Below are 27,284 nucleotides of genomic sequence, written 5' to 3' on the forward strand. Positions count from 1 at the left end.
TCGCTCGCTGCTCGATTTATAGACGCGCAGCTGGATAAAGAAATTCGTGGGCAGCAGGTGCTCGCTAGGGGGACGTTTATTTAAGCCTATGTCGGGAGCAACGTGATGCTCGTGCGCCAGTCACGCTGGAACCTCGAATCAACGAAACCGCCCACCGAAAGGAGAAGAATCCAGTCGAATTTCCGACGTCGACAATCATCGAAGACAACCGTCGAAACGAAACCGATAATCTGCAACCGATAATTGTATCGTTGATACAAAGAGGAAGTTCCAGTCATGCTGTTCGTCCTTTGAACCGCCACCGATGTTCAGTCGATGCTCAAAGTAGCATTAACTCGAAGGGAGACAAAAAGTGTTGCAGAAGAAACATAAAACGCAATTTCGAGGATCGAATAGCCGCCCATCGTCGTGGAATTGGCAATCTGTAATTAATAACTGTATCACCGAGCCATCGGAACCTTGTAAGCATCCTTGAGTGTACGAAAGCCGAGACGTTTAAATATTTGAAGGAGAAAGGTAAGAGAGAGGAGAATGTTCGTCAGAAGGTGCTCGCGCACGCGAAGTGCAATTTCGGTATACTCGGACAGCCGCCTATCGAGATCGAGCCAGCGATTCGTAATTAGTAACCACGCTACGAGAAGGACGTGAAAAGAGAAAGAGATAAGTAGGAGGGAATAAAAGAGGGAAAGGAGAGAGGCAGCGAGTAACAAGCGAGAGAAAAGAGAAGAAGGTGAGTCGCGCGGGCGGTCTGGTCCCCGGCAAATCGTGGCTCTGACCAGTCCCTACGGCAATTACCGTCGGGCACGGCCTCCTCCTGCATCCTGAACCACACATTCGACCTCTCGCTGCACGTATGCTTCGCCTTCGTTGCGACATTCAGCCAAATGCTGATTTTGCGTGGCGATACTTTCAACGGTTCGCGCGAGAATTCTCTGGTAAATTGAAAAATCTTAAACTTACAAAATAATCATTTTCTCTTACAAAATAAAAGAAACGAACGTTAAAAAGGACGAAGCAAAAGCAAGCGAAAGTTTCAATGCGATTCAGTCAATTTCCGGTTAGAGTCGGGGTAAACAGCTCCGACAGAATATTCAAGAGCGCGATCTCGAAGGACGCAAAGTGGTTGTTGGTGTAGGTATACCTGAGGCTATTTACGGAGGTGGCACGACGACGAGCTGTTATGGCTCGCGGACGCTCTGTGTAGGTTTGTACGAACAGACGTGATACGGAATATATGAATAATAATGGGTCGGCAGTAACGCGAAATCCACCACCTCCGCCGGTCGTTGCACAGTAGTCAACCCCCGGAGCACCATCCCCTCAACCCTCTGCACGGACCTGCGAGCATGATGTACTGCGAGACCGCGATACGGCATGATTCGCTCTGATTAGCGGTATCTGTAACGATAGTCACCCCATGGTCCCATTGTAATCGGCCAACGGCCGATTCCGCCAGAGTAAATATTCTAATGATCATCGAATTGATTTCTAGCCATTTCGCGTGTCCGCAAGGAACACTTTGCAAACTGATGTTTGTTTCGTGCTGAATATATATTTACTAAAGGATCGTCGATGGAGGAGGGGTGAATTGAACGATTTAAGGAGCTTGATGAAAACATCGTTGGGAATGTTAAGAGGCGTTGGATTAGATCTTACAATTTCAAACTTGAAAGCATTGGATCAATATACGTTGTACGATTAAATTACAAGACATTTTTTATATCCGTACTATTCAATATTGTTTATATACACAGTGTACATATATAGTGAATAAAGAGGAAACGATCTATATTATAGTAAGATTAAAATAAAATTGATCGACGAAAAGGAAATTAGAGGAAGCTATTTAATTTGTGATAATTCGATTGTTATCTTCTTATTTTTCTACTTTGGGATTAGAAACTTAGACTTGCTAAGCACTGCTATTTTACATCGCGAAAGAAAAGAATTACTAAACTACTATGTTCTAAGGTTACCAGAAGAGAATTCCCTCATTGCTAATTTTAATACATGAATCTTTAAAAGAAAATAACATAATTCTTTCACTACCCAAATCGCAAAGGGGGAAAAGACCAACATGGCGTCAATGATATTGTTTTGGTGCTCCTCGCCAGTAACTCGGAAGACAGCGCGGATCATATTTTATCAGTCGAACACCGGCGAACGGTATAATATTTGATGTTACGGATACAGGCGATATCGTAGTCGGGATGGCAGCTGAAACGCGGGACCGCTTGATTTTTCCGCGGGCGCGGCGTATGCGCCGTAGCATCGAGAATGGAAGCCCTTTCAGCAGGGCTACCAACGGTGTAATTGGATCGGCGCGTGATATAGAAACTGAATTCAATGCCGGGGCGAGCTTCGTAGCCCGGGCCCGCGCCGATTCGTAACGCCGATAACCGCTTCATAAATATGCTAGAAGGTGGTGCGCACAACCGTGCTTACATTACCTCTAATATTTCATTACTTTTAAACGACTGAACAAGACCGCGCTAACGAATGCGCACGTACAACCGAGTGGCCATTCTACGTTCATCGATAACCATTCTCGAGGAATATCTATCTAGACCAACGGTTAGAATTCTCACATAATGAGTACACGCTACCTATCGGTCAACGTTCGACGCTTCGTCCTTTCTCATTCCTTTTCTAAATCCTCTCTCCTATACTTGCTTTTGTAACTTCCTCGTATATATTTTCTTTGCATGCTACGCTATTACTTAAATTGGAATGCGTAGAAAAGTGACAATTGCGTTCATTGTTTCTTAAAGTATTATCTTAGAATTTGTGATTATTAGTATTGTTCGTTTATGATAAATAAATTTCGAAAATAAGATTTCTTTGTTAAAATTCTGAATATTAATTAGGTATCTGGATAATATGGGAAAAGTGGAGTCGATCAGTTTGGCGTCTGTGAGGCTCGTATCAAGGTACGACGTATCATAATGAGTTTACCGCTACCCATCAGTCAATGTTCGACATTTGGTCCTTTCTTATTCCTTTTTCAAATCCAGTCTTCCCTTCTACCTCTCGGCGATTTGCCTCCCCTTCGATAATCTCCCCGCGCGCTACGCTCCGGGATATATTACGGTACGAAGTGTTATAAATATAGTTTATAGGAGAGCGTGCAGCGCACGCGGTGCATTAATGCGTCTGATTGCCCGTACATCACGATGCGCCGCGTTGCACGACTCTCTCTCCCTCTTCCTGTCTCTCTTTCTCACTCTGTTTCCCTCTTTGTGTGTGTCTCGGCCTCCGTTAGCCACAGGTTAGTCGATTAGTTACGGGTGGTGCGCTTTATTAAAATATTGGGTCAGCCTGGTGCGCGACCAAGCCACGCACCCTGACTCACAAATGTTCGCATACATGTACATTGTACATACATGAAAACGTGGGCCGTGTATCCATACACACGTTGCGACAGCGTGGCCCCGAAGGCGCGAGTCGCAACCGAGCCGCAGTTCGAGTTTCGTGGGGGTGGGGTGCTCGTTACGTGGCTCCTTTCAGGGCCTCTAAGTGGACGTCGAGTTCGTTAGAGGGGCCCTTCCAGCGGATCGCGGAAGATGAACAGGATGAAGGCGGGAGATGCATGGGCTCGTGTTTCCACAAAGAGATATAGCTCTCGCTTAGACGGCAATGAGGCGCGAATCGAGCCTCCCTCGCTCTTTCTTCCACGCTCGTTCCACGGATTCTCTGTCCACGTCGACCGGCTATGCAAGAATCTCTCTTGGATTCTTTAGTATATTACCCGGCCACCACTTGTTCCGTTTGATTACCTGCGAATAACGAGCAGACGCGAGAACCTCTCCACCCGCGCAGTGTATTGCTGCGTTAATTAAGAGCTCTCGATTCCGCGACACGATCGAATAATGAGGCTTTTTGTAACGAGTATGAGGTGTAGATGATTGCTATAAACGATAGAAGATCTACTCAAGACGGAAGAATTCATCGAGTGTTGATATCTTGGGCATTTTTGAAGATTAAGATTATGCAACGATATCAGAGTAATTTTGATGAATTTAAAAAACCTTTATCATCCGCTCGTTGATTGTTTGCTGTATAAGATTATGTTTTTGATATAATAAACATCGAATCTGTCACGAATGTTCTAGAGTTTTTGCGTGTTCAACGAGCGAGAAGCCTGTTATGTTTTATGTAAAAGGTAAAAGAACATACTTTATCTATTAGAAATGTCTATATCAATTTAAGCTTAGTATGAGCAAATAATCCCCCAAAATGAGTAAATAATATCACACGCAATATATTTCCCTTACAGTGTGAACATTCGATGCTCGATGAAAACGAAGAGGGAACAGTTTGTACTAACGAATGTGTTAAGAAGTTAGTAGAAATCTGACAAAAAGGAGAAGTTTATTGCGAAACATTAGTTCTAAATCTTCGAGAATAAACAAAGAAACACTGAGCGTAAAAATCTGCGCGAGCTCATTCGCTTTCGAAAGCCGAAAAAACTCAGCGATCCATTTAAATTTAAATCACTGCGTGTGTCTATCTTCAAAGAGCGGCCTCGGCCGGTTCGTTAGGCATGGTACGTTCGATCATAATTAAGGAGAGATCGTTTTTCCCGCGCGGACTTTGTACGCGGTGCCGCGCGCTCGAGCGCGAAAACTTTCCGTGCCAGAGTCATCCTATATATCACCGTCATCCGGAAATTACTTGCCCCGCGGAGTTTCTCGACGATAGGGAACACGTGAAAGGGGTAAAGTTACGAATCCCTGAATTATGCTCTCGGTTCTCGACCGATTCGAAACGTGGCAGGGATTAACTTTGACGGTAGGACGACGGCGACGCGCTTCCTTTTCACCGTCGAATCGGCAACCGCGAGCCGTCGCGACGCCGCGTGCAACCACGCTCGCCCCAGGAAATTACCAGTAGAACGCGTCACCATCTGACAGCCAGTATCCGCATTTAGTACATTATGCTATATCTTCGTGTTCGAAATTTTTTTAATTTTAGTAAGATCAACTTAGTGAAAGATTCGAATTATCGTAAGAAGTTTGGATGTTGACAGAAATTCCATTATGGATATATGGAAGTATTTAAAGCTCCTGGGCTTTTGTACTTTTTAGATAAAGATTACTTTCATTTTAAATTGAATAAAGAAGACGGAAGATGGCACAAAGAAGATAATAAAACTTAGTGTTCCGCCAACTTCGAAACGGTAGATAGGTAATTTTAACCGAGATAAACGGGGAAATTGAAACAGAAGTTTAAAATTCTATCGAGAAAACCTTAACAGACGTTGAGTGCAGATTTACAAAAAATCTGTAGTATTTTAAAAGTTCACTAAACGACAAATGTTCCGAATTAAATCTTGCATCTTTTACCATCAAACTCATTCATAATACCTTTGAAATAATATATGAAAATAATGACATCTATGACATATTTACGGAAGAAATTTCAATGACCTATCGTTCCTCTGAATTTTGTTAACTTAATAACCAAATTACACCTCGATGGATCTAAAACTTGACAATGTCTACGGCAGAGACCACGTTTTCCAAAAAGCATCACGGAGAACCGTCTTTGGCGACGCGTAACGGGGCAGATGTTCGAAAGGAAGATCTCGAACGTTCAAAGACGAAAAGGATGCAAAAGAATGGAACAGGAAACGGTCGAGACGGTCGCGTTGTAGCTCTCGAAGCGGTAGTGTGGTAATGCGCACAGGCCGCGAAACGCGTCAGCGTCTAATGCCAGCGATGCGTGTACGCTTTGATACATTGCGACGAGTCGGTAGCACCAGCGTGTCACCGTGCAGCCCCGTCACGTCTTAACATTTCAGTTTACACGACCGCTGATCATGTCGACGACGCGATACACTGCGCAGAAACGGTCTGCCAAACGGAAATAGACGACTAGCGTCCGTTTCCGTGGCGGCCAATAAAAGCCCTTGGACACAACCTCCAATATCACGCGGAACTCAGTGTTACGCTTAAATTACGCTCGAACATTCTGAATATCAAACATCACCACTACTACCGATTCATCACTTTTGTAATCGTAATTCAACTGGAAAATCTTGTATACAGTGCTGTAATCGTTTTATAGACTTGTAACGTTGCGATTTTATTACGCGACGTTTTGTCGCGAAACTCGAAATTGAGAAAATTCGCGGGGAATTTAGCCGCGTGTTAGGGATAATCGACGGTTGAAAAAAGATTTGCAATTCTGGCAACATATCGGTAGACCTGTTTGAGGTGTAAGGACGTGTAAGAGACTGATATGTTTGACTATATTCGAGAGCAGGTGTCTTTTACAGATATTTTTAATCGCTGTGTAATCGTATAAGCAAGTACCACGTTAAAACTGTTCAAAAGAATACGTCCGAGCAAATATCTTTTGTTGCAATTTAATTAATACGCGATATGTGTTTTTATATAACATATCCCTTTAATGATACCAGTAATCTTTTGAGATTACATTATTAAATACTGTCTCTTTTAAGATACAATTAACCCGAGCAATGCGATAGAATTAAAGATAGTGGTATTAATATCTTTGTTTCTTCCTTTTGGTTGACAAGAATGTTACGCCCAAACAGCTCTTTAAATTAGTAATTAAGTTTCTTTGCCAATATCCAACGTTAGCATCGTATTCCCTTTGAGACGCTCTTACACAGTTTGAAATACCGTCGACAGAAATATGTGTATTCGTACAATCATGAATAAACCTTATCGTACACAGTCGTTGGGAATAAAAGCTCTCTTGAATTTTCAGTAGAAAAGGTCAGTCGGGCACAGACAGCCGTACATCACGAGTGGCCGGGAACTCTCGCGTATTACATCGAAATCCACTAAACCTCAATCACCTCGATTCTGCGTGTAGCACAATATCGTGGCAGATATAAAGTTCGACATTGCGGGCAGAACCTGCAACAAAATGAGCTCCTTTCATTTTTATTCCGTGCCCATCCGTGGGATTCGTGGCGAAAGCGCCGTAGGGCGTCGAAGTAGAGGTCGAAGACGTCGAGAGGACGAAAGCTGGTCTCGATAAAAAAGGATGACGCGTACCGCAGCCAGCGTCGCTGTAAGTATGTCCTAAGTGCATTTAACGATTATTTTATATTAACGGGTGAATTTATTAGCGGCCTCCATTATCGGGCTTCGCCGAACCCCAAGGCGACCGTTCGTACGCCTTTCGTTTTACCGAGAAACGGCCAAGAGAAACGAGGGATCCTCGAAAAGGGAGGGTAAAAAGAAGCGGCCGAGGACAGAAGGAAAGAAAGGCCGGCTACGTGGGTTAACGGAGCACTTCGCGTCTTTATCCGGCGCCGGTCGACCGCCCTTTGTTCCGCTTCGAGCACCGTGAATACTTCAAAGGATGTCCGGCCTCCAGTAGTATTGATAGCAGCGCTTCCTCGATGGTTTCTAAATAAATTTACGTGGCGCTCTACCGCAGACCCTTTCTCAGGCTACCGTGCAGCAACCACGGAAGAGACATCGTTTGTATCACCGAATAACAACCGTCGAATGTTTGCAATGGAAGACTGTCTTATATAAAACAGGTAAATATCGCAAGAAGTAAACGTGGAGGTAAATTCAACGACGTTCCGCCATCATATCCGACTACTCTTTCTCCTTAGAGTCGCTCCCTCACGATTGTAGCGGGCGAAAAAATCGCGAACGAGGGTAAAAAGTTAAGTTCCCCGCGGCATCGGGGAACGGGAAATTAATAACGAGTTTCCTGAGGGGTGATGCCCTCGCGGAAAATACGAAAATTCATTCCATTCGCGAACGCGGTCGGGTCTCTGGTGGGTAACTAAGGCCTCTTTTCAATCCCCGTGAACCGAGCGGCGGCGATGGTGTTTCCTTTCTCTTTTTCTTTTTTCTTTTTCGGGAAACCTTGCCAAGCTCCCGAAGAGACTCTGCAGAGCAGAGAAAAAAGGCTACGAAATGGTAAAGGAGGAAAAGTGGGAAGACCAAGAAGTTAGAAGAAGAAGGAGAAGAAGAAACGGAGTAAGACTTCTGGATCTGGTCCTGAAGACCGCAAGAGGTGGTTTCGAGACGCGGGCCAAGCGGAGGGCGGAGAAAGGGCCGGGGGTTGGGTTGTGTTATGCCGCCCCTGGGACAAACCCTGATGGGGTTATGAGCCTCCGAGGCCTACTCTTTCCACTCGGTTTCTACATCCCGTTTTCCTTCCATTCTATTCCATAATACGCCGGGAGATGTATACGTCCTGCAGGACAGCCGCAAAATGCGTTCTAGATTGCATTCGGATATAGGGAGATTCACGGGCAGAAATAGAGCGGTAAAGAGAAAGAGAGAGAAAGAGTGAAAGACACAGGAGAAACGATCGTAGAGGGAAAAGAAAGGGGAAAGGAAGAAAGAAGCCCGGGCAATCCTTGCTGGAAAGATCGAGCTGGGATTTGCGAGGGTATCCCGATTACTTTTCGCATCGGTGATTCGCTGAATATCCTAAGAATCGAACAATCATGATCAAGCGAGAGATCGCGAGCGTTTTTACTTACGTCCCTTATATATATACGAAATTCAATCCTGGTCCCGCCGGGACAGCGAACTTTGAAATTGGATGTGTTTTTGCAACTCACCTGAAACAGAAAAAGAAAACGGGGGATTAGTTGTACTGATTTTAAGGGACTATCTTACGGGACCGATTGCCACGCACGCGAGTATATAAAACGTCTTCGAAATGATTACTCTGTTTCCTCTCAATCAGTCACCGATCGTAACCTCGTTAAACGTGCGCTTTGTATTCTCGCATTTTATTGTCCATCGTTCACGCTTCGATTCTCCCCGTGTGTTTCTCCATTTTTCTCCCCGTAAACACCACAGTCCACACCATTTCATCTTTGTGTATCGTTCTTGCGAATAATAACTCGCTATCAAACTCGTTATCCTGTAATAACCAGGTGCGGACGTGGCTACATGTATTCCACGATGGAACGGAGAAAGGAAAAAGAACGGAGAACGTCGATTCGGCCTCTTCAACGAACCAAGAACAGAGATTTATGTTGTACGCGCGAAAAGGAAGAAAAAACCCGCATCCCCTCGTTGCTTGTACCGAGAATCGAGAACGAAATCTTGTACCGGTCGGTTCGTGGACAAGGGACGGCTACGAGGGAAGGAAGGGAGCGAAGGGGTGAGACAGTGTAATTAATAAACCGGTATGCTAATTTCGCGAGGACAGAACTCGGTGTTTTCTGCTCGGTCAGTGTGCTCTTATACCAGCTTGATTCGCTGCGAGGTCCACGACCATATCGACAAGAAAGATGTAAATCGTGGCGGCGAATTAAAGTTCGTATTTCAATATCGGCCTCCTGCGCTCACTCAACAACCAGAGGATCGTGTAATTAAATTATTAAGTCGATTAAATACGCAGCGTCGCGTTCCTTTTCCTACGTGCGACGTGAAAGTCGCATTCGTAATATTGATCAAGCAAATACGAGTCCTTGAGCTTTGTTTGATTTGGATGTCATTCATCCGAGCAATTCAGCGCTCCAAGTTGTTTAACACTTTGGATATTATATTTATATGCTGCCCCCGAGTTATGTAAAATTATATAATATATAACGTAAGGTAGAACTTTGTTTGCATTTAGTGAGAAGAATTAAGCCTTGTTACTTTTAATGCAACAACCGGATACGAATAATTTTCTGATAAATACCCCCACGCTACCAAAGTTGCAACTAATAAAAGTTCTCTATCTGCGAAACAATAAGTATTTAACAAATTAATTGAATTAAGTTAACAATGAAAATTAACAAATTTAAAAAGAAATAAATTTTTCTACTCTTACATTTCAAAGTCACTAATTGCGAAGAGCTGTGTGAGACACCATACGTTAAGGAGTTAAACATCCCTTTCTATTCAGTACATAATATAGGTAATTTCCCAACGAAAAGCTTCCAGACAAATCGAGAAGTAGTTAAAACAACTTCGCGGGAAAACGCTCTAGGCACTTGAACCAATTTTTCAAATGGCGTCGTTAGCGAGCACGGTCGTGATTTGCACAGAAGAAAAGAGGACGCCGTGGGAATTCGCGGGACCGACTAGCATTTACGCTTGTAACATTCGCGGAACAAGAAGGTGGACAGCGAAATGGAGCGAGCGTGGCGTTGTAGACGGACGACGAACAACCAGCGCCGCTAGTCCGACGGTAAATCAACGCGAGAAGAACTTCCCGATGCGAGGCAACGACGACGAATCGAGGAAGAAGAGAGCTGGCGGAAGACGAGAAAAGAGGGACGTCGGGAGGACACGACGAGTTTTCCGGCGACAAGCAGCCAGCGAGCTTTGTGCTCCGGCAAAGGGTGTCTCGCGGCAGCCGGAGGGTGTAACCCCAGCTTATTCATACGCAGGAAACGGCGGACGAAGGAAACGGAGAGGACGCGAAACACGTCGCCGCTTTTACGGCACTCGACTCGTCCGGATGATAACGTCGCAACGGGACCTCTGGAAAATGTGCGCGAGCAAAGTCCTGTCGAACTTGTTTCTGTTAGTAGGAGAAAAAGTGAGCATTATATTGGAATGAAAATTTTGAACAGGAGATAGGTAAATTTGTAACTTGATGAAGAGCACTAGGACTGGCACAAAAGAACAGTAGATATGTAGATATATAGATAGATGTGTTTGAGTTTTAGAAAATGTACATTGACTAGTCAATATATTCATTTATGCAAAACTCAAATAACGTCTATTATTCTTAGTAAACGTATTTATCTAGCGTATCATTAGTATGTCCATAATATCGATTACTATACGTATACATTGACGTAATATATCTTTTCTACCCATCTGTTTAGAATAACAGCTTTTTAAGAACGACAACTAATTTTAGTTTTCAAAGAAAAAATTTAGAAAATCAATAAATAATAATACACGTATGTATTTGTAAGACCTCCAACCAAGTCCAGTCTAACGCGATCAAAAAAATGGAAACTTCGTAAATCAAAAACCTCGATGTTGCTACTATCAAGTAAGAGGCTTCGTGGCCGTCTGTTATCAACGGAAAGGACGGAAACACGAAATCGGAGGCTGTTTGGATCACGATACCATGGACCACACGCGAATGAATGACGTGGCCCGGGGTATTAAAACGAGTCGTCGAGCTTGCCGCTGAAAAACGAAGATAATTACCACGGCCGATAGGTCTTGGTGACAGAGATCGAGTCCTGTTCTGGAGCGGGGAGCAAAGGAACCTTCTGCCAGTTGATAACCTGGCCGTAAATTAAGATCTGAGACAAAGAGAGGGAGATCGCGGGGTGATGTTGGAGGCAGAGGACGGACAACGATATCGATCGACGACGCCTTTCGGTCGAATTCGCAAAAAAGAGAACGCGGAGATTCGGAGGCGTGCTGGGTCTGACCGGGGCTCTCGCGATCGCCGCCACGAGTACACGTACGTTCGTTAATATCCTCCGAGAAACAGGTACACCGGCATGCTCGACGGACTCAGTGGATCCTCTTTTTTCGCTGTTTCTTCTGCGTTCCCGGCTCGTTCGTCGGTCCGGGGGACCGCGAACGTGCGCTGGATTACCAGACACCCCGCGGCCTCGCGCGTGTAAACGCTCCTTATCGCGGCAACGATGCCACAATTGATAAATGCGCGCGTGATTGTGTCCGACTGACGCGTTTCCTCGTTCGTAAAATTTTACCCCTCTTAACGATCGCGCACCAAGCTTCTACTGCCTCTTGTCCGGCTCGAAAAAGCCGCGCGGTTGTCTATTTTACCCATGACTAACGCGTTAGACGACTTCCGTGTGAGGTGCTGGCAACTGACCCTTCCGGGAAATTGGCTACATGCGCGTGTAATATATCGGCGATTCTTATCGACCACGACCTGAGTGATTATATCGTAAAACGGTGATTTTATCTGTTCTTGATGACTATCTCTTATGGAAATGAAGGTATAATACAAAGATTCTTGATTTGTAAACCGTGTGTTACAAATTTTAATCAACTGTGCAATTGCAATTATCACAATCGTGTTAGCGTATCGTATGAAGAATATAAGGGCAAAACATGACGAATCATATATTACATACTTTATGTAATTTAAAAATGCAGAGTAATTTAAAAATTTCAAGTACACTGTTGATTAAACTCGTTTAAACAAAATTCTCTTTTTAGACGATCTACCACGCTCTGAATATATCGAAAAAGCTATCGATTATCATTACAGTAACAAGATCTTCTCCTTTTTTAAAAGACATTATTTTAAACCTTTATCTCTGAATGAAAATTAGAAAATCAACAAACCATAACTTATTGTGTCTCGACGCAATCTTCTGCTATACTTTCACGGGACATAACTCGCTTGGAAAATTATAAATTCGCCGCACTCGCCAGCGAAACCAATTTCACTGGATCGTACGAGCGCCTCGAGAGTCGTGGAGGCGAATCCTGGAGGAGCGATCGCAGAGATATCGGGCCAGAGGGCGCGGGATCGCGATGCGGAAGATCGTATTCGAAGATTTGGTTTTCCCCGCGACGGGACCCGTTACTTCGCGCCGTTTCAACTCCCTTTCGCAGCTCGCTACCGGGAAACGAGTCGCTCGGTGCCGAGTTTATGGAGCCCGGGGGCGATGCGTCGCCCTTGTAAAACCATTTTCAGATAACGCATCGCGTCCATTACGACCTGACGCGCGTTCTCTTACGTTCTATATTATGCATACCTATATCCACGCACGACCTTCTTCGCTATAATACGCACCGGCCCTGTATCGTTTCCCCGATCGGTTTATGGACCGACGTGTCTGTCTGGGTTTTGCTATGATTGGAAACGCGAGCGGATACGCGACCGTGCGTATGCAACGGTTCTTCGTTCGATCGAGAAACTTCTGACCGGGTTTTGTGATGTTTCGATAGATTCTTTATTCGAACATCGATAAAAGGAAAGTCACCAATTTGTAACAAAACGTTTAATTATGTATGTCGGTTTTGTATATTAATTCATAAAGTCTCTTAAATTTGTGCATATCTTCACACAGAGAATTAAAAAATTCTTATGATAACAATTTGGAGCTACTACTCTCTATCGAGACATATATACCTCGAAAGTGATACAAGTACGAAAAGCCTAAGAAAAAATGTGAGAGTAATCAAATCAGAAGAACAGATGAAAAATCTTCCAAGGAATATTTAGAAGTCTTATCTTCCGTTGCTATATGAATTTCGCACGAAAACGACGAACTCTGTAGTGAAGAAAATTACAAAGTACACCATCCTGCAAAATAATCGAAGTCACAATCAACGAGGGGATGTAAAACATTCTACTAAGAAATTCTACTGAAACTCTACCTCGATAGAATTTAACTTTTCCCAAATGGCGAAACTTTTACTCCCAAGCAACCGCGTGAAATGCGACGAAAAAGAACGAAATGGGGTCCGGCGAGAATATCACGTAGACGCGTTTATATGGTTTCGTAGTTACGAAGAGGCGGTAGAACGTTGGCAGGAATCGGCAGAGCGTCATAAAAATTGCATAAGCAGCTCTTAGGAAACGATCGAGCACAGCATCCCGCGGGAACAGTGGCGCGTGTGTGTCCTGCAACACGCATTCTCTTGATTACCGGCGGGGCAACGCTTTTTCGTGTATATGGACGTCGCTTCTAAAGCGGCAGGGGTAGATCGTCGGGCACACGGGACAGATCGAACTCGTTACGTTAAGTGGCTCAACGTGACTCACGAGACCGGATCTCAAACCATTCGGTTCCATTAAAACTCGAACCTAAACCGTTTAAGCTATAACAATTTTTCCAAACGTTCTCCAAAATCAATATTTGTCACATCGGTAACTACATTTGTTCTTGTTTCTCTATTTAAACAAGATCAAATGATTCTCTAATATCATCGCATTATTACAATCGAATACCGTGTATTAATATCTAGCTGAGTGAACATTGCAGCGTGTAATTATAAGTAGCTGGAATTTAACAGCAGTTAGAGGCAACTAGTGATTGACGTAGAACGTTCTGACGGCTGCATATGAAAACCGAATCCGTCTAACCGTCTGATCCGTAGCAACATGAACCAGCATCCGAAAGCTTGAAAACCGTGATACAGCAACGATCTTGCTAAACAGAGACCATCTCCGCCATTCATCTCGAACCGCATCGCTGAAGGTGTTTCAAATTAATTCCCAAAGTGCAACGTACTCGTACTGATTTCCACATACAGGGGAACGCTGGACGCGAGCTACGACGAAGAGGATGCATAATGCATGCGCCCAGGGTGCAGCAGATGCCAGGGATAAGAATTGGCGCATCGACGTCAAGCAAAATGGCGCTTATCGTCGCCGCCCCGCTCGCGTGAGAACTCGCCGTGGAGGGGAAGTCGGCTTGCAAAGACGCGGCTGCATTTTAATGCGTTCCTTATTCTCGAGCGTACACCTGACCACGTCCGTGTATACGTCACGTCGGCGCGCGTGTACGAGCCTATATGCATACACGCGCAGCTAACATGAATATATACGCGCTGTCGGTGACGTGGGAGACGCGACGAAGGGCGTAGAAGGATGCCCTTCTTTTCCTTTCTCGAAGAAAGCCGGGTGTAGAGGAAGGTGGCCCTGGTTGACTTGCAGATTTATTGACGAATTTGGCCGCACATTTGTTCGCCGAGGATTTCAATACAATTGAAGGGTTTTGCCATTGTTGCCCCCGCGGCGAGACATCGTCGCGGCTCCGTCCACCACGAGGAAGTTGCCTAGAGGGAGAAGAAGAAGGAGAATCGTCGACATTTGGTATTGTAATGGCACCTCGTCGATCGGGAATCAAGCTTGACTTTTTCTGGCCTGACGGGCCGGGATTCGCACGTTTCGCGAGTTCTCATATCCATTAACGTTGCGCCCTGCCACGGTCTTCACTGAATTATCATGGCTGCCGTTCCGTGGGAAACGTCTCGATCCCTCACGTAGGAACTCGATGATTTCTGTTTTGCGTGTGGTTTCCACCCACTTTTTTCTCTAATTGCGTCGTGAATTAATCACGGCATCTCATTGTGAATGAATTTTGTATGTAAATTCTTCAAAATATGTATACTATAACGCTAAGAGATTTTCACTCGATTATCCATTCGATCGATGTGTTATTTTTTCATAAACGCGTAATTACAGTAAATTGACTTCGATAATTGAGCCGCGACTCCAGTGTCATCGACATTTACCACCGTTTAAACGTTTAACACAAAGACTTGTCTTATAGTTTGCCTTTACGTTCTGAAACGCGATCGATCATTCGGCGGTCGGTGATTTTGTGCCGGCCGCGAAGTTGTCAATAAGAAGAACATCGGCGAACGTCGCGAGCGTGGACAAAAGGGAGATGCAGGGGGCGAAATCAGGCTGAAAAGGAAGGAGTTAGCCAGAGGCCCATACGCGATGCGTGCAAGAGATAGCGGCGGCACGTATAGCGACCGGCCGCCGTATCGAATAATTGGCTCCTGCGGCAAGTGCACATCCCGCCCATTATGTGCATCACTGCACCGTGCACTGCCATGCCGTGGACCATGGACGCGTAGGATATCGCCGACGATGCACTTCCCTCCTGTTGTTCGCTGTTCCTTTTCCTCGTCCCTTTCTCTCTTCCTCGCTCCTCATTCACGTTCCTCTCCACCTCTGTCGCGTAACGCAACATTGTCTCGCGCATCGTCCTTCGCCCTATCCTCCTCTTTCAATTACCGGCCAGCCATCGAATTTCACGGCCGATTTTTACCTCGCTCCGCCCGTAATTGATAGACTTCGCTCGAATTTAATCGAAAGACCGCCACGGGATACCGTGTGTCGGATGACGATGGTGATTGTTAAAGCAACGAAACGGGAGACGTCGAGCAACGACGCACCGTACGATGTAGACTGGCGTGATCTTTTCGATCGAGAGTCGATGGCGCGCGAGATCGTTGCGGCGCAACGTCGGGAGACGTCGGTGACGCGGCGTGAACGACGGCGGCGTGCAGAGTGCAGTCGACCATAATTTCATCAACGGCACGACTGTGTGTGCAATGGTTGTTAGGTATATGCATTTGAATTTGATTAGTGGTGCAAGGAGGGTAGGAGGATTGGGGGGGGGTCGAGGGGAGGACTGGTGACACCCTTTGCCACAGCAACCCCAACCGAACAGCCAGCCAGCGCCGCTGCCACCACGGCTGCACGGTCGTGGCTGTAACTACTGCAATTATCCGCACACGTCATACGCGTGCATTACGCCAAACCCTGTACGCCGTGGCTGCGGTCACCTCGCGCCTCTGACTAACCGACTACCCCCGCGGTCCCTCAACCCCAACCCACCTCCCAGGCCACCGGCTTCGACCGGAGATATAATTTTAAACTCCGAACTGTCGGAGGACTTTGGCTACGTTCCGATCGCGAGCAGCGAAATCCCACCTTGCGGCTTCGTGTAATTTCACCGACGCGATGGTCGCTCGAGGGTTACCTCGAAACCTACACATAGCTCTCATTTTGTCTCGCTTTCCGTCTTGCTTTTCGTTTCGCTTTCGAATAAAACGCAGTTACGCTTTAGAAAAATTACTACGAGTAGACTCGACATAAACTCGATGTTAAGAACTCGCGGGTCGTGAACGCCCGAAGGAACTCGCTCGCCTTTCTATTATATCGTAATTTCTGTTCTTCACGGAGATCACGCGATCGTCCAGGCCGATTTTCTCGGCAAATTACGATGGCCGAAGATTTCTCGATACCACGACATCGATCACCTGATACGACCGGTGATCGGCGCGAGACACATGATCGCGTTAAGTCGATCCGTGCCAGGCAATGGTAGCTCCTCTGGCAGGGCGGCCAACTCTCCGCCGGCAGTAAACGGTCTTTACGAGTTTTTCTGCCTGTTTATCGGCGCGACCGAATACGCTGTCCTTTTTTCTTCGGTCTCTTTACTCCCTCCCACCTTTCTTTATTCTTTTTTCTTACTTTTTTTCTTTCAATCGAACGCCACGCCAGGAAACGGAGGGAAGGATAAAAACAAAAAAGAAATAGAAATCGAGAGGGACGGGAACCGGGCAGCGAAACGCTTTCTGTATACCTACGTATATATTTTATCGTTGCCAGTCTCGTACGGCGGAGTCGGCGGACCCGCCCCCTCGCTCGCTCCGAGTTAGGTTTAATTAAAACCTAAATCGTATTTAACTGCGCCGTAAAACAAACCTGATGTCTTTCGTAGCGGCAACGCGGTAGCTACCAAACGACTCGCGCGTTCTCTGCTCTCGATCGTCCAGTCGATATTCCTTTTTGGTCGCCGCTCGCGCGATCACTGCGCGGGGCTGTCTCTGTGAACTCGCATAATATATTCCCCGCGCTTTCTTTTATGATCCATATTTCCTCTTTCGTCAGCTATAAATTTACCAGAAAGTCACAGCGTCTCTATAGACTATAGGCTTTCTCTCTCTGTCTCTCTCTCCTGAGCGCCACCCTACTATGAATATTTACAAATTGGACGAGCGAATAATTAACGACGGAGATCCTGTAGGCATGCATTATGAATTAGAATTGAAGATATTGACAAGTACAGGCGTATTCCGCAAATGTAATTCAGAAACTATGGTTTCTCAGAGAGTAATACCTCGGAGAGTTTCTTCGGACAGTTCTCAGAGTGTTCCTCCTTGAGTATCCCTATAGATGTCCAATATGGCGTCGATTCCAGCAGAAGGATTCCCATCCGACCAATCTCTCTTCTTCTCGTACCTTGTGCACCACCATTTCGTCGATGGTGAACGAGAGAGGCACACCACGGATGAAGAAGAGAGAGAGGGAGAGAGAACGAGAGAAAGGGAGAAAGGACGCTTGACCAAACGCGAGTACGAGAGAAGGAGGGAAGAGAAGAGCCGCGTATAGCCGAGCGGCAATAACGGCGAGCACCAGACGCTAATAACAGACCGTACTGGCTGCCCATAGGCCATCCCGTGCAATGAAACGGGACCAAATAAAAATCACGGGGGAATTATTATGGTGGTCGCTAACGCGGCTCCGAGAAGAACTCGTGGCGCGGCCGAGTTTTGCCAAGCTACGACCTCTTTCACCATCGAGGCTCTCCGGTTTTCCAGCCGGACAATTTTATGAGAAACTGCCGTCCAATTATGCTAGCGCAATTGGATCGATCCCGCGGCCGTGTCCTGTCCGTTCTTCTTATTAATTCTTAATGGGCGGCGTTCCACAATCGACTCGTTTTCTGCAGGCCCATTAACGAGCAGTATGCTCCTCGTCGCTTCGTTCCACGATGGACGACCAACAGGATCCCCGCGAATGCGATTCCGCGATAAACGACGTCCAGCTCGGCGTATAAAGCAAACGCTATTAGAATATTTCATGCTGGAATGTGTACGCTATTTGTCAGCCGTCCGGTGAATTAATAAAGTCGATTATTTACGCGACCGTAAGATCCGCACTCGGCTATCGATGCACGGGAAGAAGCAGCGCGATGACACTTGCGTTTCGTCGGAAACCTTTCTTTCGTAATTATCTAATAATTTCATCAAGCTTTCAACAAAATCAACCAATACTTGCGTTTGTCGCGGAGGAAGTAATACGGTAGAGCCTCTTATATGCAAACAGATCGGAAGACAAGTTTTCGGATAACGGAGAAATTTCAGTAACTGAGGTTGGCTATTCCCCATTTTCATTACTTTTGGTAATGGGATTTGGCCGTTCATTCTTTGATACACAGAATTTATTTTGAGTACAGATTAATACTATGTATATAACATATATATTGTATATGTGACGCGCATAACTGAAATTACATTCGTAGTTCCAGATAATGGAAATTCAGTATTAACTTTGTTTCTACAAACGAGATACGGTTGAATGGAATTCTATTTTATGCGACATAGTGTAGCCTTTGCACTGTATATCGTGGAATCGAACAAAAGCACGAGGAAAAGGATTGAAGTAGCGGAACATCAAAGGCGAGTAGAAGCCAACATGCCACCACATACAAGTATCGTAAACATCGTCTTCTAATGACCTCGCCATGACTTTCGACGAAGCCGCGAAGAAAGCAACGTCCAATACACTATCACTTTCGTACGATACGGGATTACACGAAAACGACAGAATAAAACTGAGGCGTAAGAAGAAGGCTTAAGGAAGTACCATATCAAAGACGAGAGGAAATCATGGTGGTACCATAAGAATATCGCGAGCATCCCCTTGGGAAATCTTCTTACGTCGTGGCACGTTCGAAACCTGGTTCTGATTGGACTTCTCTTCGTACAGAAAGATTCCGACCTTCGCGTACACGCATCATTGCCCTCCGGTCGAATGATCGAGGAGGACCGTCGGATGAGGAGGAACATCGGGAGTGGAGCGAGAATGAGAAGAGGAACGAAAGCGCGAAAGCACCAGGTGGAGCTGAGACGAGCAGAGGGCAGCTCCGAGAGAAGAATGGCCGACCGCAATGAAGATTTTAACTGGTACCTCGGTCTCGAGCTCTTTCTCTCTGGTCAGGCGGCTCGCTCTTTTTGTTATTGTTTCTTTCTGCCTGCCTTTTCTCTATCATTTGCTCCTCGGCATCTCTTTCCCTCGTTCCTTTCTCCTCGAAAACGATTTACCGAGGCCATTCCCGGCGAGGCTACGATCGTCGGGGTTATTTGTATACCGGCGAAACGTTCACGGAAATTGCGGCAAGGTGTGCGGGTGCGCGCTCGCGACCGCACACAACGCGCTCGCCACGAGGGCGAGAAAGCGAGCGCGGATCGCCGAGCGGTTAATGGTTATGTAATCGCGATAACCGCTGCCCGAAATAGGAAACAACGAGCCGGGGGAAGAATCGTATCTATTTTAGAGCAATTAATCGTCGGTAATTACGATAAATTCACCGCATCGTTAAGGCAACCATCGCGCGGAATTATTCCCCATATACGGGGGATGATTTAAAATCGCGGCACGGTGGGCCAACTCGCAGTAGCACGGTCACCGACGATCATTTTTATCTACCGATCGAGCGCAATTGTATTAAACGATAACGACAATTGTTACGGTATCGTCATTACCAAAGTTCTCCTCTCGATTTTAATATATGCATATATACATCATTGTTCGTAATTGTTGGGACGTTTATAGAGAAACGAGGGAAATTTAACAGGTTATTAGAAAATTATTAAAGTCTATGAAAATCGTTACCTCGATCAGAACCATGGATTATAAATAACTCATACTTCTATACATGTTTCTATTCAACCATTTGCTACGAGTTTCGCGCTATTTGATTTATCCGGAGTTCTTTTAACGAGGTTTAGATCAAAGAGCTATACACGAGCCAAGCAAGTAATTGTCGATACATTATATTTCTTTGAAACTCTTCCAAGTAGTTCTTTTAGCATATTTAAATACAAAATTACATCCAACTAATCGTGTTCTAACAATTGAAATCATTATCGCTTCTGACAAATACGAAACCAACAAGTATTCTAATACTCAAGAACAGGCATATAGAGCTATAACCGCGAATTAAGAGAATAATGTAAAGATACGATAAGATATGTGTCTCTTGGAGCGCCTTCAGTTTCTTTCATACGAGAGATATTCGATACCTCGTTAGAAGCCATTGCACCCGTCATACTCGCGTCTTTTCACGCCGCGTAAGCCGAGAAAAAGTGGGTCAAAGACGAACGATCGATCTTCCCTCGGTATCGTACGCCCTTCTAATCAAGCAAGATTGGTAAGAGTGTTGCTAGTCGGCACGCATACTTGTGCATAAATTCCATCGATCTTGACCGTAATTGGCAGTGAACGATACCAACGATATGACCGGAGGATCGTCGTTGTCGTGGAGGTCGACCTTGTCAGTTAGTCGCGGCTCCTCTTCTTTGGTCTATCCCGAGAATCAACTTTCATCCTGGTGGAATTCGTCGCGAACGGAGCTTTTGTACGCGCCGAAGGCAACGATATCAGCGGCTCGGCATCGTACGCTCGACTCGCGCATAATTATCGCGATGACGATACGCCAGGACGGTCGACCGTCTCGAGGATATGTCGCGCGTCCAGTCTGCCGATCTACGTACACGTACAAATGAAATCGCGCGGATAATTACACGTGTCACGGACCCTCGATGTGTCTGCTTTCCGCCTCGATCCATCGAACCCGCGATCGTATCGGCAGTCGTTCGAATTCCAGATTAAAAGTTCTTTTCCTTTTTCAGGAACGAACCTCGTTCCGATCGATCGCCAAACAAATTGGAGACTCACGAGAACCATGAAGATCGCTGACATGAGAAGAGACGTGATCTACAAGCACGACGATGTTGCTGAGAATTCATTTCGAGTTAAGGTCCTGAAGATTTCGACGAAGTCTTATTAATATGCATCATGAAGTTTTTGATTCCTTCTTGAGGATCGTGAAGATTGTTCCTGTTAGCTTCTGTTGTTCTCTGACGGTATAATAAGACAGTGAAGAATTCACAGCGAGTAATGTAGAAAACAATCACCTATTACTTTGTCGTCAAGATTTCTTGTATTTCTGGCGTCAGATATGGAAAATATGTAGCGGCACATGAGTCATAGGACGATTCCAATCGAGGACGACTCATGTTGTTGCTATGATATACAAAATGTAATAATAAACAAACTCCGTACAAAACAATATCGCCGCTACGCGCAACCGTCAACCGAAGTCGAATTTAAACTTTCCGGTACTCCCTCCACCAGTATAAATAAATGGATTGGACCTTCAGGACAATCAGTATCAGGCATTCTTATAGCGATTAGTATCGAGCGAACGCAAGTATTAGCTTATATACGCATATCGGACAACACTGAGCAAACAACGATTAACTATGTACTGCGAATAATTTTAAATACATTTGACTACACAAAGTTTTAACTTTTCTCATCACTATATAAGCCAACACGTTTAATCGTCAACCACAAATACATGCCTTCAACTTCTTACAGGAAATCAATATCAATAAATCCGTTACAATTAACGCGCTACCCTGCCAGATAGTTAAGTCATTGACACTAGATATTGATTTTGTTGTACAACCAATTAATAATCATATTAACGATCACGATATCTGAATTATAAAGCAACGATTAAACAAGAAGTCCACCGTAAAACTACGAAACAAAAGTTCATCGATTACAATAAAATATTTGCAAATGTACAACCTAGGTCGCTAAATGTTCAGTCCCTAAGCAAAAGTTGCTAAATAGAAAATTTGTGAATCGGTAAAAGATCAAAGAATCGATACGACATCATGAATAGAAGCAAGATATTAGATCGATACATCGATACGGAAATATAATAGTGGCGACAATGGCAGCAACGCGTGGTAACACTCATGAAGAAGTGCGCGCGCGATGTTTACAGTGCATGTGCGTGTGCGGGGACGGTGCACGTACGCACGCGCGCAATTCCACGAGGTGTGCACGCATACACGCGTGCAAACGCACGCCCACACGGTGTGCCGGCACACACGTCCGACGAAACACGCGAGAGACGGGAGGCAGGTGCTTTGCGCGCCATTGGCCACCTCACCAACATGGCCGTACCCCTTTTCCTCACTAATACCATCGCGAAACAGCGCGTTAACGCAACCTACCGAGATGTCCGTACGGTTTAAGCGAAGGTACCGTGGTTATCGTCCAACATGCGTCGTCCTGTCGATCTGCGGAAACTTTGCTTACTCCCTTCTTCGACTTCCAATAAAATTGAAATTATTTCTCATTGCCGGATATTTGAATATTTATTAACCCTTTAAGCACGGGTAGATTTTCACAAATCCTATCAAAGGCAAAAAAAAAAAAAAAAAAACGACAAAGCTAAATACAATATCAAACGGAATCGGCAATAAATGACTCCCGCGTCTCAAACTCAATTAAAATTTTAATACCGTCCATCGATTCAACAGTGGTGTTTTATAAAATTCTCGTTTCAACGTCTATTGACAACAGCCGCAATTAAAAGAGTTAATATCGAGGGATTATTCGCAGAGATCATACGAAAGTTGTTGATATAAAATTTCGAACAGTCGAATTAGATAGAATAGATTGTACGTGGATGGTATAAGAGGGTAGTTTATCAATGAAAGAATTCCGCTGATCGTACCGTTAAAAATACGCAAGTCTTGATTATTTCGAAACGACGAGGAATATCCTCAGGTGTTTTACTTCAAACGTCTCCTCACTCGACCAATAAAGTCATCGACTCGTCGTCCTTCGACGAATCTACGAAACTCCGGCTCGGATGCGCATCAGAAATCCCTGACTCGTCGACTCACCCCTAGGGTGTACCACTTCAATAATTATTACTTAGAGGCTCCGATTTCGAGCGTGCGCGCGGTTTCGTTCGCTCATCCACGAACTCATCGATAAAACGCGTGCACACGAGCGCGACCGGTTGCATCGGTGCAGTGCTGCATACAGAGATACGCGATCTCCGTTCGGCCGTAATGGTAGAGTCGGACCAGGCCGAAGCAATTAGAAGTACGAGGTAAACACAGAGGAGCGTGCGCCTTCGAACGGAGCCATTCGAAAGAGGTCCCCGCCGCGTTATTTTCTTCCCGTTCTTTCTCGACTCCTCGCGAAGGCTGTAATTAAATATTCCCAGCGAGAGAGAGAGGGGCGGCCGGAGTCTCCCGGAGAGAGACTGACTCTCTCTTCGCGGTTTCATCTCGTCCTTCCCGCCTCTGAACGCTGCCAGAGTTCTTGCTTGCGTCCTGTCCGTATCCGGCGTTGATGGAGAAAAGATAGATAGACACGCGGCTCGTTTCGTTGTCCGCGTCTAAAAGAAAGGCGGAGGGGAGAGAGAACGAAGAGCTGCCCGGTGAGACGAGAGCCCCGGGGATTTAAGTTTCTATAAATCATCTCGCTCACTCGAAACTCGGCCCCGTATTTACGACCCTTCGACCTTAGCCAACCGGCTGACCTAGCCAGGCCTCCATTCCATCCGCACCGTTGTTCCTTTGTATTGCGGGACGCGAGACCGTTTAAACCACGACGACAAAGTATTCCGTCGATTTCGACTAAGTTTCTATTCCTCTGACCGGTTGGTCCCGGCGAACGTCTCTGTCGTCGACATAAATTACCGGCAGCGCGGCGGATCCCACGCGGTCCGCTTTACTACCGGTTCCTGGAACGAATATTCAATATTCCAAAACGAGAAATCAGTAGTGACCAACGACGACGTTCCACGGTCCGCAGGCGTATGGGAATTATTACGACGGATCGGTTACATTTGCGCGAGGCTACGTTCACCTTGCTCCTACAGTTAATTCGTTCTTGTCGTCATAGGACTAAAATAAGACGTTTCCAAGTGATAATTACTCGCGGGATAACGCGCGCCAATTACGATTGCATAAGGCATCCTTCAGTTATCATCAATTCATCGAAACCTCCGGTTCATGATCGATTCCCGATAGCTGCAATTAATTCGACAGGCGAGTATTACGCGACTATTATCGGTGCATCCGTGCGAAAAGGAGAAAGGAAGAAAAAAGAAAAGCTCGGTTAAAATGTTCCAACGATACCTACTGGGTACGCCTCTGCTCGCGCTGTTGCTGTCGCGCGCGCTTGCGCTACGATTCGCATGCCAGCTTCACCGGCAATAACAGGCTTTTCGGTAATGCAAAGAGTAATTAACATTCCTGTTTTAATTACAGCCTCCACCCGCCGGTCACCCTCTTTATTTTCGCCACCCTTTCCGTACCATTAGCCGACGTCGGTACTCTCTAGGTACCAACACACAGCCAATGTCACATAGCATCCACACATGTAAACGGTCGGCACGCTTGAAAAATCAAGCTTTTCAGAGACACGCGCACCTGTTATTCGCGAGTACACAAGAGGGTGGTCTGCAGGATTGCTGCCCACGGCCTCGAGCTACGCAATTAACGGAATTAATATCAGCTGCTTTCTATTTATTGCGCGTTCTCGCGCGTTTGATGTACGCGGCACGTTTGCATACGCCGGAAGCGATCCGGTCACTCGCAGCCGCGGCCTAAAAGTTGGCCGTGTTTCGCGGACTATACGTGCCGCGGATAGCGGCTGGATTTCCGCCACTACCTTGTGTGCGTTTGACCAGGACGTGTGCTCGGCCAGAAACCACGTATGCGTACCCCCGTCATATCGATCCCGCCCCTCGCGCTTCGCTTTGTATCGGACGCTGAAATGCTCGGCTGTTAACGCGTTACCGAGTTACATCGACATTTTTTAATTGTTTGAATATAAATAGAGATACAGTGAAAAAACAATTGCTTTAAAGGAAAGATACAATGTATGATTTTTGCATAGGTAACAGATTTTAACAGTTTGTTGGGGGAGTAAAACATCTCAAATAAAACCAAATTCCGAGACACGTTGAAAAATTAACTTTGAAAGTAATATACTTTCATAGGAAAGTTGTAATAAAATTGTACCATTTAATAAGAGCAACGTTACGATTGAAAATAGAATTATTTCAAGCTATTTTTCAACTAGTAATCGATACGTCAACAATCATAAACAACACATAGCTTGTTAGAAACTCTGGAAACTCTGAAAACCGAAAGACTAATGGCTAAGTAGTAAAGAAAATATTTCTAAATAACCAAATGACTTCCTGCTTCAATCTTTTAATTTAAAATCGACATTTTCTGAAAAATATACTTCTCTTGTTCATGCTATTCTTCCAGTAAAGAGACGAGAATTGATGTACAGACCGATTCGAGGAAAATTTAACGAACCCACTAATAACCACGAACTGCATGTGTGCCTGGAATACAAAAACTGCTCGTTTAACTTGGAAATTTGCAAAGATTCGCAGAAATCGTTTATCGAAGATATTTGGTGCGATCGATTAGATGCAATCTTTCGGAAAGACTATCATTTTCTAGCGATCAGGGAATCAAATCGAGCGGTGCTGTATATCACCGGCATTTTCGCTCTCTGACGCGGCTCTCCCCGACCAAGACAAGATCTGCCGTTCGTGTCCTTCGTTCCCGGAGCCAGAAGGACGAGAAAGGCCTCGCCTCGTCGCCTGGAGGCGCTCGAGGAAAGACTGGAGAGAAGATCGTCCGGATCCTCCGGACCGATCATTAATCTCCCGAATCGAATCTCGAGCGCCTCGGGACGATTGGAAAAGGTGGATACGCCGCAATGTCCTTACCGAGTCTTGCGTTCCGCTTTTTCTCGCTTTTCGCTCCACTTTTTTCTGCCTTGATGGCTCTTACGAAGCTGGTAAACCTTCCTCGACTTCGCGTTTACGCCACGTCGACGTTGTCCGCCCATAGTTGATAGTGGAAATCGAGCTAGCTTGGAAAGAGAGTCGACCAGCGGAGAGAAAAGTTCGTCGAGGTCGAAATCGTGGCTCGTCGAGAGGATGAAATGGCAAGGCGAAGTAAGGGGGTGGTCGGTGGGAAGGGTAGGACGGTCGGAGGTTCCATTTTGTTTCTCTGCCGGCGTGTGGCGGCGCGATAGCAGCGGCACTCTGTCAGAGCGTGACGTTATCACGACACCCCTTCTACTACCTAGCCAGGGGGTGCCCCGCACCCCTTTCCATCCGCTCAGCCCCCCTCCTTGCTGCACCCCCCATGAGCCACGGGTACAACGTGGATCAAAGCAGGGGTTGCCTGACTGCCTGCCGTACCTTCTCTTCTCTCTTTCTCACTCACTCTCTCTATCTTTCTCTTTCTCTCTCTTACTTTCTCTTTATCTCCTTCGTTCGATTTCTCTCGTCGCGTCGTTCCCTCTCCGGTAAGTAGAAGGCTACGAGAACTCCGCTACCACCTCGAATACGGAGTAAGGGATCGAGAAGGCAGGAGGAAAGCCGTGGTGAGCAGGGCTTACGATAAGATTGTGTAACGGGTCGAAGGGGTTAGAGTTTCACCGTGAAACGCGCGGAAAATGTTTTTGCGCTCAGAGGCCCCGTTCTAACTGTTACCTGTTCCTGCATTCCTTTGTCACGATCCAACACGAATCTCGTCACGATACGCCTTCTGAATAGTTCCGTCTCGAAACACCAAAAACGATCTCACCTTTGTTCTATACGGAGCGAGATAACCATTTGGAAAAAGAAAAGATACCACGGGCGACGATATTGTGGTCGTCTTATTTTTATTACTATTCCACTTATTCGCTTGGCCGTATGCGTATCTTCGTTCGTGGGGATAGCGGCTTTTCATCAGGCAACTAACAACGAGCGTGACAACGATAACGCAATTATCGCCTCTGTCGCGACGACTGGGCTAATTAAGCGGAGAAACGATAGACGAGCAAAAATCGCGATACAAGCTGGATCCCGCGGTTTCGATGCGCGATGACGCGATCAAGGCTGTAATTGGAGCCGTAACGGGACGTGCTCGCACGGCCGCGCGATCAATTGC

General features: G+C 45.8%; 1 protein-coding gene across 5 annotated transcripts in view; it reads right to left on the bottom strand.

Annotated features, from left to right (window-relative positions):
• LOC100644518 (homeobox protein homothorax) overlaps nucleotides 1-27,284 on the bottom strand; it is a 500,427-nt gene that overhangs the window by 147,333 nt on the left and 325,810 nt on the right. The gene's annotated exons all lie outside the window — the stretch shown is intronic.

Source organism: Bombus terrestris, chromosome 5, assembly GCF_910591885.1.
Source record: "Bombus terrestris chromosome 5, iyBomTerr1.2, whole genome shotgun sequence".
Taxonomy (NCBI): Eukaryota; Metazoa; Arthropoda; class Insecta; order Hymenoptera; family Apidae; genus Bombus; species Bombus terrestris.